The sequence below is a fragment of the Amblyomma maculatum genome, chromosome 2, assembly GCF_055883805.1.
Source record: "Amblyomma maculatum isolate TAMU_Amacu chromosome 2, ASM5588380v1, whole genome shotgun sequence".
Taxonomy (NCBI): Eukaryota; Metazoa; Arthropoda; class Arachnida; order Ixodida; family Ixodidae; genus Amblyomma; species Amblyomma maculatum.
The window spans coordinates 903,678-914,684 of NC_139345.1; the positions used below are offsets into that span (position 1 = coordinate 903,678).

At 44.5% G+C, this 11,007-nt stretch overlaps 2 pseudogenes; one reads left to right on the plus strand and one right to left on the minus strand.

Annotated features, from left to right (window-relative positions):
• Nucleotides 1-134: 134 nt before the first annotated feature.
• On the plus strand, nt 135-9,105 carry LOC146197797 (uncharacterized; annotated as a pseudogene).
• A 17-nt stretch (nt 9,106-9,122) lies between these two features.
• Nucleotides 9,123-10,320, minus strand: LOC146197798 (uncharacterized; annotated as a pseudogene).
• Between the last annotated feature and the right edge of the window lie 687 nt (nt 10,321-11,007).

An 11,007-nucleotide genomic window follows, 5' to 3' on the forward strand; every position in this document is an offset into this window, starting at 1 on the left:
TAGGAGAGTTTCCTAATTCGGTCCGGCAACACTGGTCGCCGACGCCATCCGCCATTAGCTTGGCGACGAACGCCGCTGCTCACCTAGCGTCCGCGTTCTCCCTTGCTAGGTTGATCCTATTTGTACCGTATAACTCCTCTTCGCTAGCAATGTCGTGGTCCAGAAGCCTCTCTCCTGTCCCGAAGAGCCTCACCATCGACAGAATACAAGCGTACAGCGCTTCCAGAAGCCTCGGCAATCGGAACGATGAGCGCAGCCACAAGTTTGTCGCCGAGAGCTACGTTCAGTGCGCTTCCATTGAAACGTCACCATTCACTATACGGTAAGCTGCCACATTCTGCGACTATGCTTTTTTTTTTTTCGTCTTCGAATGCTAGATGCGTTCTGTTCGCTGAACCGCCTATGCTCATTCTCATTCTGAGTGAGAAAATAGAGCGCACAAGCTTTATGCGAATGCACTCAGAGCAGCCATGGCCGGTTAAACCGAGTGCCAGCTATTTTTTTTTTTTACTTCGGTTGTGCTGTAAGCAACATCAATCAAAAACTCTCGTCTTTTTTTTTTCTTGTGCAGTGACTCCAGGTTCGTGCGTGTACGCGCGCGGTGCTTAGAAGCCAGAAAAAGACTGCATCGCCATACCAAGTCAGTGTTGTGATAACGCAAGATGGTTTCATCGACGGCTGCACATGCGAGTGCGCTGCGCGGGAGAGTGGTGTGTGTCACCATGCTCTGGTACTGCTCAAGTTACTTGTGTTGCTCAAAGAGCAAGGGTATGAAGAACCGCCGCCTGAGCTGTCCTGCACGGAGCTGCCGCAGAAGTGGAGACGACCGCGTGGGGATAAAATATCATCCAGCGCGGTAGATGATGTAGATTGGAGGTCCGTACGGCCTGGTGGTAGGGAGTGTGCCACGGCCTCTCGACTTTATGAAGCTCGCAAAAAACCCAGGCTTGCAGAGGATGTTAAAAAAGCTGCTCTAAAATTTGGTCAAGATCTCGCAGAACTGGCACCAACCCCATTTTCAAAGCATTTGCAGGCAATGACAGTGAAACCTTCAAGTTCTGCCTATGGGGAAACTTGCGAAGGCAGTATGTTATGGAGCCAGAAGCCGTTAATGCCTCATCATTTTTCCACTCATATTAGTCCAGAAATCAAGTTGGGTTCCACATCAAGAGGAGCCGACTCCGTTCCACCAGAACCAACTATCATACCTTCAACATCACTGTATGTCGCTTCATCTCAAAACCTGCCAGCATCACAGAAAGCCATACTTGAGGTAAATACAGAAGTTGTAGTAAGACAATCTTTAGTAATACAAATGTGGCTAGTATGTTAGAAAAAAATGTCTGCAGCTACAGTTCCTAACATTATCTTTCTTAAATGCACATAACATACAGAGTGCAAACACAGGGCTTCGTCTAAATATGGTAAAGTGCTGAACGTCACTGCTCACCCAGCGCAAACATATGAGGATATGCATGTCAACCATAGTGCACAGCAAACTAACGTTTCTCTCAAATATGAAAGTATTAGAAGTACAGCTGCTGCTACAATCTATCTGGTAAATGTTACTTTTTACCTGTGCAAGCATATTTTCCTTTTTTTTTTCTTTTTGCAGTCTCTAACCCTTACTATCACCGAGGCTCACAAGTTGGAGAAAAGTAGCCGTGGGCAAAACAAGAGTGCTGCATGGCAGGCAGCGACTGACTGCATCCAACTTTGGTGCAGTTATGAAACATGAGAACTGGACAGTGAAGGGTCTCAAGAACTTGACTGCCGAGAGGGATCTGTCACGAGTAAGAGCAATCCAGTAAGCATCCATAAATACTATTTTGCTTGTAAGTGCAAACGCAAACAGGTGCTCACTGTAATGCTTGCATGCACTGCTTCTACAGCTCATCAATCTTTAGGGTGATCTGTTGCAGCGTTTTACAATTTTTGGCAACTTTTACTAGTATGGACACTAGGTATGGACTCTGTAGTAAGGCATTATAAAATGACAGAAAGGCACCAGTAGATGCTAGTTGATAGGCCATGAAGTCTTCAGCAGCACTGTAAACAAACACTGGTAGCATCCAAGCATGAAAAAATAGCAAAAAACCACTGCATGAAATAAAGCCTTTTATTAATTGTTCAGTGGTCGCCCTTTTTGTACATTCGCATTCAAACTTAGACATGTGTCACCAACTTCTCGTCGACTGGCTGCCAGGCGTAAGCTGTGGAGACACAGGGACTTCACGCTTTTCCCGATCTAAAAGAGAGGTTTGGACAACACTTAAAAGTCGGTCAGCCCGTGTGACGTTCATGTGTGTCGGGGCATCAGAGATCTAAAAGGAACTCGGAGAAGTTAAATAATTCATCATCATCATCATCAGCCTGATTATACCCACTGCAGGGCGAAGGCCTCTCCCATATTTCTCCACTTAACCCGGTTCTGTGCTAGCTGCATCCACTTGACCCCTGCGAACTTCTTAATCTCATCCGCCCACCTAACTTTCTGCCGCCCCCTGCTACGCTTTCCTTCCCTTGGAATCCAGTTTGTTAGCCTCAGCGACCATCGGTTATCCTCTCTTCGCACTACATGTCCTGCCCATGTCCATTTCTTCTTCTTAATTTCCACTAGAATATCGGTAACTTGAGTTATTTCTCTGACCCACTCTGCACGCTTTCTATCTCTTAATGTTACCCCTACCATTTTTCGTTCCATAGCCCTCTGGGTTGTCCTCAACTTAAGTAGAACTCTCTTGGTTAGCCTCCACGTTTCAGCCCCATAGGTGAGTACAGGCAAGATGCAACTGTTGTATACTTTCCTCTTGAGCGATACCGGTAAGCTGCTAGTCATAATCTGCGAGTGCTTGCCAAATGCGCTCCATCCCAATCGTATTCTTCTTGTTATTTCCTTTTCGTGGTCCAGATCTGCGGTTACTACCTGTCCTAAGTAGACATATTCGCCTACTACTTCTAGTATTTTGCTACCTAATGTAAACTGCTGTTCCTTCCCGAGGCTGTTGAACATTACCTTAGTCTTCTGCATATTGATTTTCAAGCCTACCTTTCTACTTTTCCTGTCTAGGTCATCAATCATTATTTGCAGTTCATCCCCCGAGTTGCTTAGCAAGGCAATGTCATCAGCAAATCGCAGATTACTGAGGTATTCTCCGTCTACCCTTATCCCTAACTGCTCCCATTCCAAGTCTCTGAATACTTCCTCTAAACAAGCTGTGAATAGTACTGGGGAGATTGTGTCTCCTTGCCTAACACCTTTCTTTAAGGGAATTTTGTTACTTTCTTTATGCAGAACTATGGTTGCTTGCAGCCACTATATATATCTTCCAGCACTTTCACGTACGCCTCGTCTACCCCCTGATTTCGCAATGCCTGCATCACCGCCGAGGTTTCAACTGAGTCAAATGCTTTTTCGTAATCAATGAATGCTATGTATAAGGGCTGGTTATATTCCGAGCATTTTTCTATCACCTGATTGATGGTATGGATGTGATCGATAGTAGAGTACCGTTTCCGAAACCCTGCTTGATCGTTTGCTTGATTGCAGTCTAAGGTTGTCCTGATTCTATTAGCGATACCTTAGTAAATACCTTATACGTAACAGACAGTAAGCTGATTGGTCTGTAATTTTTAAGGTCCATAGAGTCCCCTTTCTTGTGAATGAGGATAATGTTTGCATTCTTCCATGGTTCCGGTACCATCGATGACACCAGGCACTGCGTATACAGGGTGGCCAGTTTTTCTAACACAATATCCCCCCCCCCCCCCGTCCTTCAGCAAATCTGTAGTTATCTGATCCTCTCCAGCTGATTTCCCCCTTTTCATAGTTTCTAGTGCTTTCTTGACCTCGTCCTTCATCACTGGTGGAACGTCTGACTGTTTTTCCCTACCTCCAATCTCATTACGGTCCTGACTTCTTTTGCTACTGTAGAGATCTCTATAGAACTCCTCGGCTACTGTGACTATCTTTTCCATATTAGTGATTACATTGCCCGCCTTGTCCTTTATCGCATACATCTGGTTTTTGCCTATGCCCAATTTCATCTTTACCGCTTTAAGGCTTCCCCCGTTCTTTACAGCATGCTCAATTTTCTCCATGTTATACTTCCTTATATCGGCCACCTTGCGCTTATTGATTAGTTTTGATATCTCAGCCAATTCGATCCGGTCTGTTGGATTGGAAGCTTTCATACTCTGGCGTTTCTTAATCAAATCTTTCGTCTCCTTATACAGCTTGCCGGTATCCTCTCTAACTATCCTACCGCCTATTTCTACCGCGCACTCAGTAATGATATCTCTGAAATTATTGTTCCTTGCCTCTAGGGTAATGTCGCCATCCTCAGTTAGAGCTGAAAACCTATTCTGTAGCGAGATTCTGAACTCTTCTGCCCTTCCCCTCACCGCTAATTCGTTGATGGGTTTCTTTCTTACTAATCTGTTGCGTTCCTTCTTCAGATTTAGGCTAATTCGGGACCTCACCATCCTGTGGTCACTGCATCGCACTTTCCCGATTACCTCTACATCTTGCATAATGGCGGGGGTTGAACACATTCTGAAGTCGATTTCATTTTTAGTCTCCCCGTTAGGACTTTTCCATGTCCATTTCCGGTTCTTCCGTTTGCTGAAGAAGGTATTCATGATTCGTAAGTTATTGCGCTCTGCAAACTCAACTAGTAACTCCCCCCTGCTATTCCTAGAACCAATGCCATAGTCACCTACTGCCTTGTCTCCTGCTTGTTTTTTCCCTACCTTGGCATTGAAATCGCCCATTAGTACAGTATACTGCGTCTTTACTTTTCGCATTGCCGATTCTACATCTTCATAGAAGCTTTCAACTGCCTGGTCATCATAACTACATGTAGGTGCATAGGCCTGTACAACCTTCAGTTTATACCGCTTATTAAGCCTTATTACGATGCCTGCAACCCTCTCATTAATACTATAGAATTCATCTATATTACCCGCTATATACTTATTGACAAGGAAACCTACTCCTAGTTGTCGCCTCTCTGGTAAGCCTCGATAACACAGTACATGCCCATCCTTCAGTACAGTATATGCCTCATTCGGCCTCCTAACCTCACTAAGCCCTATGACATCCCATTTCATGCCCTCTAGTTCCTCTAACAGCACTGCTAAGCTAGCTTCACTAGCTAGGGTTCTAGCATTAAACGTTTCCAGGGTCAGTTTCCAATGGCGGCCTGTCCAGCGGAGCCAGGCTTTCTTAGCACCCCCTGCTGCGTCACAGGTCTGACCGCCGCCGTGGTCAGTTGTTCCGCAGCCGCTGGTGACTGAGGGCCAGGGTTTTATGGAGCTTATCATAGGAGGTTGCGGCCAATTACTGCACCAGGGTGGCCAACTCCTGTTCTGGTGAGGGAGTGCGTTGCCGGAGGTGTTCACCGACATCAGGTCGCACCCCAAACCTGTTTATGCAATTCCATCGACACGCGGATTTTTTTTTTTCATCCGGTGGAGAATTGCGCGGCACCGGGATTTGAGCCCCGGTCCTCTTGCATGCGAGGCGGATGTTCTACCGCTACGCCACCGCTGCACCTTCATATTGGTTGTGTAGTGTGAAAATACACATATGCATCTCGATTTCAGGTCATACAATACCCTCGGGTGGTCACAAAATACTCCATATGTCATGATAGCCAACTGCAGCTATGGGATAAAAAAGGTATATGGATATAAATCATTGCAAGAGTACCAAAACTGTATAAATTTGCACTGTTAAAAATATTAAACACTACACAGTGAAAGTAGCTTTGCTAGAATCATTGCTATGACTGACATGGCAAACAGTGCTTGTTGCCTTTAGTGATGTGTTGAGCACAAGGCCTGCATGGCAATTTTAATCCTGTCAGTTAGGCGGAGTTATGTCCTGTTTTTGTTGTGTTATCATACATGCAGGCCAAGGTAATGCCATATGGTCCTTGGTTCCAACGCTGCAATTCTGAAAAAATGACTGCCAACACAGGTCCGATGTACACCGTCCTACTGCTGACTGTGTATATTCCTAAGTGATGTCCAAGTCTTGGGTAGACACCAATCGACGCAGCTCACAAAGCAACATTCCTGCCAAGGTGGTTGCCTACCATAAAAACCACATCCCATAGCTGCCATTCCTGGCAGCCCAGAAGTAAAGTGCTGACGAAACACATTTGAGATGTTCAGTGAGTTTACACAAGAGGGAGTTGTTAATATGGTTAATTCAGTGAAATTTACACTGTATTTATTTTGTTAAACAAAGCTCCTTTTGTGAAGTAAAACAAGCTCCAAGTAGCCCCAGGCAAAAGTGGGCAAATGGCAATAGATATTGAAATACTTATTGTGAATTGTGTTTTATTGTCGGATTCCTTTGAAGAGACACTAAGGATGGAAAGCAGTTTTCGTGTATCGCTAACATACAGTGTTCTAATCTTAAAGAGACCACACAAGTCGCTTTGGGATGTTAAACCCCACAAACCATTGAAGAGACCACTTAAAATGAAAGCAGAGGTTTTAAAAGGATGGAAAGACCAAGAAACAGAACAAAGATGCTGCGATTACCGGCCAATTTTGCAAGTAAAAGGCATGCTTCCACACAGAAGTTTTGGTGCAGATTACCGCAAGATATATTGTGCCATGAGCCACTCTAATGTGGCAGTGACACGTCCTTTTCAGCAAGGTCATCATGAATCGACTCATGGGAAGGCTTCCAATTTAAATTTTTTCTCACCAATAAATACTATATGCCACAATTGCTGCCAGACAACACAACCATAATGAGAGAAATAATCAAATATTTACTGAGACCTCAATGGAGTTGTCCTCAGTGTCCCTTTAAAAGGGTGCACTGAAGCATTCAAGCAACGTATGCACTGATGCATGTGAGAAAATATTCTGAGGTAACACAATCTTTGTTCTAACAGAAGACTGGAAACTTCACCACAAAGAGGGAAAACAGCTGCCTAGGTACACTGGTACAGCACATACAGCAATTGTAATAATTAGCAGACATGCATTGCAATTTACAGAATGTCACGAAATGTAATCGCTAGGTTAAGTGTACTGGCATCAAATGTGCAAGCATATTTTGCAGATTGCCAAGATTTATTTCTTGCTTCAATTATTTATTTCATATATACGGCCACACCTTTGGTCAACAAAAAAAAGGGCGTGTAAGTGCCAGGAAAGGGGTCGGATTAGATGTGCTAGGCTTCTCTCCTGGAGGAGCAAGGAGAGAATCATTCTCTTGTAACCAGTTGACGGTGGATTCATCCAAATGTGAAGGTCCGATATTCGATGACCCAAAAGTTACCTAAACGGGCATCTCTGCCAGCCGTCGACCACAGCATATGCAAGAGAAGTGGTCATGTGTAGCCTAAGCACGGACATCTCCACGAAAGAAGGAAAAAAAAAATAAAGAGCTCACATTTTGGGTATCACATCAAAAATATGTGTAAGCCCACTCAGCAACCAAAAATGACGGATATTGTTCATGCATACAACGCATGAATATGTCAGCGCAACTTAACAGTGTTGGCCGTTCATGTCATATCGTAATTATGGCGCAGTGAGGCTTGCTGATGAATTAAACAGGTTCTGGTCATCACAAACCTTTCAGCAGCACCTTCCGACAATCAATGTGCTGACCTTTCAATAAGACAGCTTTCTCCTCCTCGCATTGCTAGAATGCATCAGAACGTTCTTGCTCACAGCATATAAATACGATCAATATGATAAAGCTCACCATGAATGTCGTTACGGTTTCTTCCCCTCCCCCCTTATCATCATCCTGTACTGTATGCACAGCTTTCTTGACCTATCCACATCCAAATGAGAACAACTTAAGGGAATAGTGAGGGCAAAATGAAATAATTAACAAGCTTTTAAGTACTGGCAAGGAGAAACACAAGATAAAAGTGGACAAAGGGAGTAACATAATCTAGTATGTAACATTAATGCAAAACCTAAAATGTGACAAGAGAAGGAACAATAAAAAATGTAAGCCAGACCAATTATATGAATTCACACTAAGGGCATACAGTACATTAAAGGCGTAACTATGTGAGGTTAGAAACTATAGAGGAAAAGGGAAAATTCTGCGTCAACACGTACACCACCAGCTTGTTCCCAAACATAGTATTGCTGGCATTGGTCTGTGACAACATGAAAAACTACTTTCTCCTATCCATGAGCAGGTTGTCATAATCATTCATGCTGTCTTGTAAAAAAATCACTTTTAACGCATTACAAGTTAGCTAACCTCATTCAGCGTGGGTTAATAATGGTCATATTTCTGCTTTCACTGGCAGTCTTTCTTTTATGAACTGGAGGTGTTGCTTTTAGTGCAGTGTAGAACCAGCTTTCTTGTCCTTATTTCAGGTACGGCATTTCAAATGAGCTGCAAGCCATACGCCAATATGCAACGACAATGCAGGCCCTTCAGCACGACGTGCAGACATTCCACTGTGGACTTGCTGTAAGTCCAGCTTGCCCGTGGCTGGGAGCCTCACCAGATAGGATAGTCTGGGACCCAGAAGAAGGCAGCCACGGAATTATTGAGGTTAAGTGTCCTTACTCAATGAAGGATATGTGGACTTTCCAAGGTTAGAAGGGTCATGCCTCGTGAAGGATGCCACCGGTGTTATCAGGCTTGATCGCCAAGATGCTTATTATTATCAAGTTCTTAGACAAATGGCACTAACTGGCCTCACTTGGGCAGACTTTGTGGTCTATTCGCCACATTTTATTGTGATTGAAAGAATAAGGTTCGATGAAGCTGCATGGCAGCTATGCTGAAACAAACTCGACAAATTCTACTTTGACACCCTTCTCCCATTTCTGGCAGAACAATAAACTGCAGGTCATCTAAGATCTTGAAAAAAAAAATTAGAAGAGTTCAACGCTGCTGAACCGAATATTGAGCGAAAGCAATAGCTGTGGGTGACCGAGCATTCTTCTTCTTCTAATTATTCTCTTCATCTTCTTCTTCCCCAGCCCACACATAAAGCTGCGCTTTAACCAAGCCGTGTGAACGTGCCTTAGTGGCCTATAGGGGTAACGAAATGCCAAGTTCCTGGCAGGCTGATTCTAACATAAGCGTCCCATGTGAAACGAGAGACCCAAGTTGGCAGCTCCTGCCAGCCCACATATAAAGCCCCTCTATTACCATGCCCTATGAACGTGCCTTATTGGGGCTATATTAGTAACGTGAATGCCAGGGTCCTGGCAGGCTGATTTGGACATAACCGTCCCATGAGAAATGAGAGACCCAAGTTGGCAGCTCACCGCCTCGCTACGCTGAAGGCTTGAAAGTGCAAGTAGTATTGCTTTCGCAATAAAATGAGAACAGAACTGCTTCACTATTTTTTACAAACTGACACCAAACACATACTAGTGACATTATGACACTGATATTCACACAACGAGGTCTTGGATGCAAGGGCAAAAGGTAGATGTACTGTGCTTGACGGAGCCCAGGCACCCGATACACTGCTCAGAACATGCAGCATAATAAAACATCATACAGTAACATCACGTATCCACTAATAATAAGGGGAAAATAAGGGAAGAACATGCATACTTATACAATAATTAAAAAAAGGGCTACCAAAGAGTGCAAATGCACTATTCAGTATCGCCGCACCCTATAAGTGGGCTCTGGAGATTGGTCAAAAATGCACAAACAGCCCACATTTCATTGATGACAGGCGCTATGGTGAGTGGGACTGGCCTGTCAAAGATGTGAAATGCTTTGATGCGCTGAATTCGCCTTTCAACATGAATCCTAAGTGCTGCAATCTCTTGTGTTTCAGTTACTTCTTCTGCTGTGAAACATTCTTTACGTAAGAATGGAGGAGTATTCAATGTGACACCAATCTTGTTGAGCAATTCGTCTATTTTAAATCCCTTGTCAGCCATTACAGTGTCTCCAGGCTGAAACTCAAGCTTTAGGAATCCACATTTTTGCACCAAGTCCTTGTCGGAAATCGATCCGGCAAATAGTTTTGACAAGAAAGTGATTGTCCCATCTGGTGATATAGCAATCAATGCTTTAAATGTATTTGCCGACTTGTAGGTAGAGAAAGTTTGTGACTGTAGTACAAGAGAGCTTGGGACCTCACACCTTACTTCGGTTGCATCATGATTACTCTAGTGCTAGAGTACCCCTGTGCGATAAACGCAGCTGGCATTGATTCATTCACTAGTTCTCTTGACATCCAAAGGTTAAGCTGGCCTACCTGAAGGTACATGAAGCTTATCCAGGTTGTGCACAGCCTGGATACCGTTGCCATCGAAATCCTAAACCTGTAGGCTAGGTCTTTTTCCAGCAGCCCAACACGAAGCCTGACCAGCACTAAGTACAGCTGTTCTTTGGCAGGCAGCAAATGGGGCCTTACAGCATTGTTAGAGCCCTGTGTATAACTCCTTGACTAGACCTTAAGGTTTTCGCAATTCTCCCCTGGATCAAGGAAGTTAAAAAGCTTACAAAAGCTTCATAGCTAGGAAGGCCGGTGTAAAATGCCATGTATTCAGGGCTGTCCTGAAAACATTCAACAGAAAATTTTCGACTCGTTTGTTTTTCAAGCTGTACATTTTTAGCTTCTACCAGCTCATGCTCACGTTGCGCCCTGTACAAAGAGGATTTTGTCAAACTGAGTTCCTCTGCTTGGCCCTTAAGCTTTGCCTCAAGGGTTTCAATGTGCGCCGTCAGTGCGTCAACTTTTTCCTTGAGATCCGCAACCTCACGCGAACACACGCAATCGCACGTAGCGTCGTCACCGATGCTGTTCGACGTGCTGGCCTCGGCAGGAATGCTCCCGTAGATCATTTCTGCCGCCTCCGATGGCTCGGTTTCAAAATCAGTGGTCGGCACAAGATCGGATGTAGCGGCGCTAGCACCGGTAATGGTCGAGTTTAGGCTGCATGCTTGTCTGCTGCGAGGCTTTCTTCTCGGTGGAGGCTTCGACGCACAAAAGGCAAACACAGCCGGCACAGCATCTTGTTTCAGGTAAC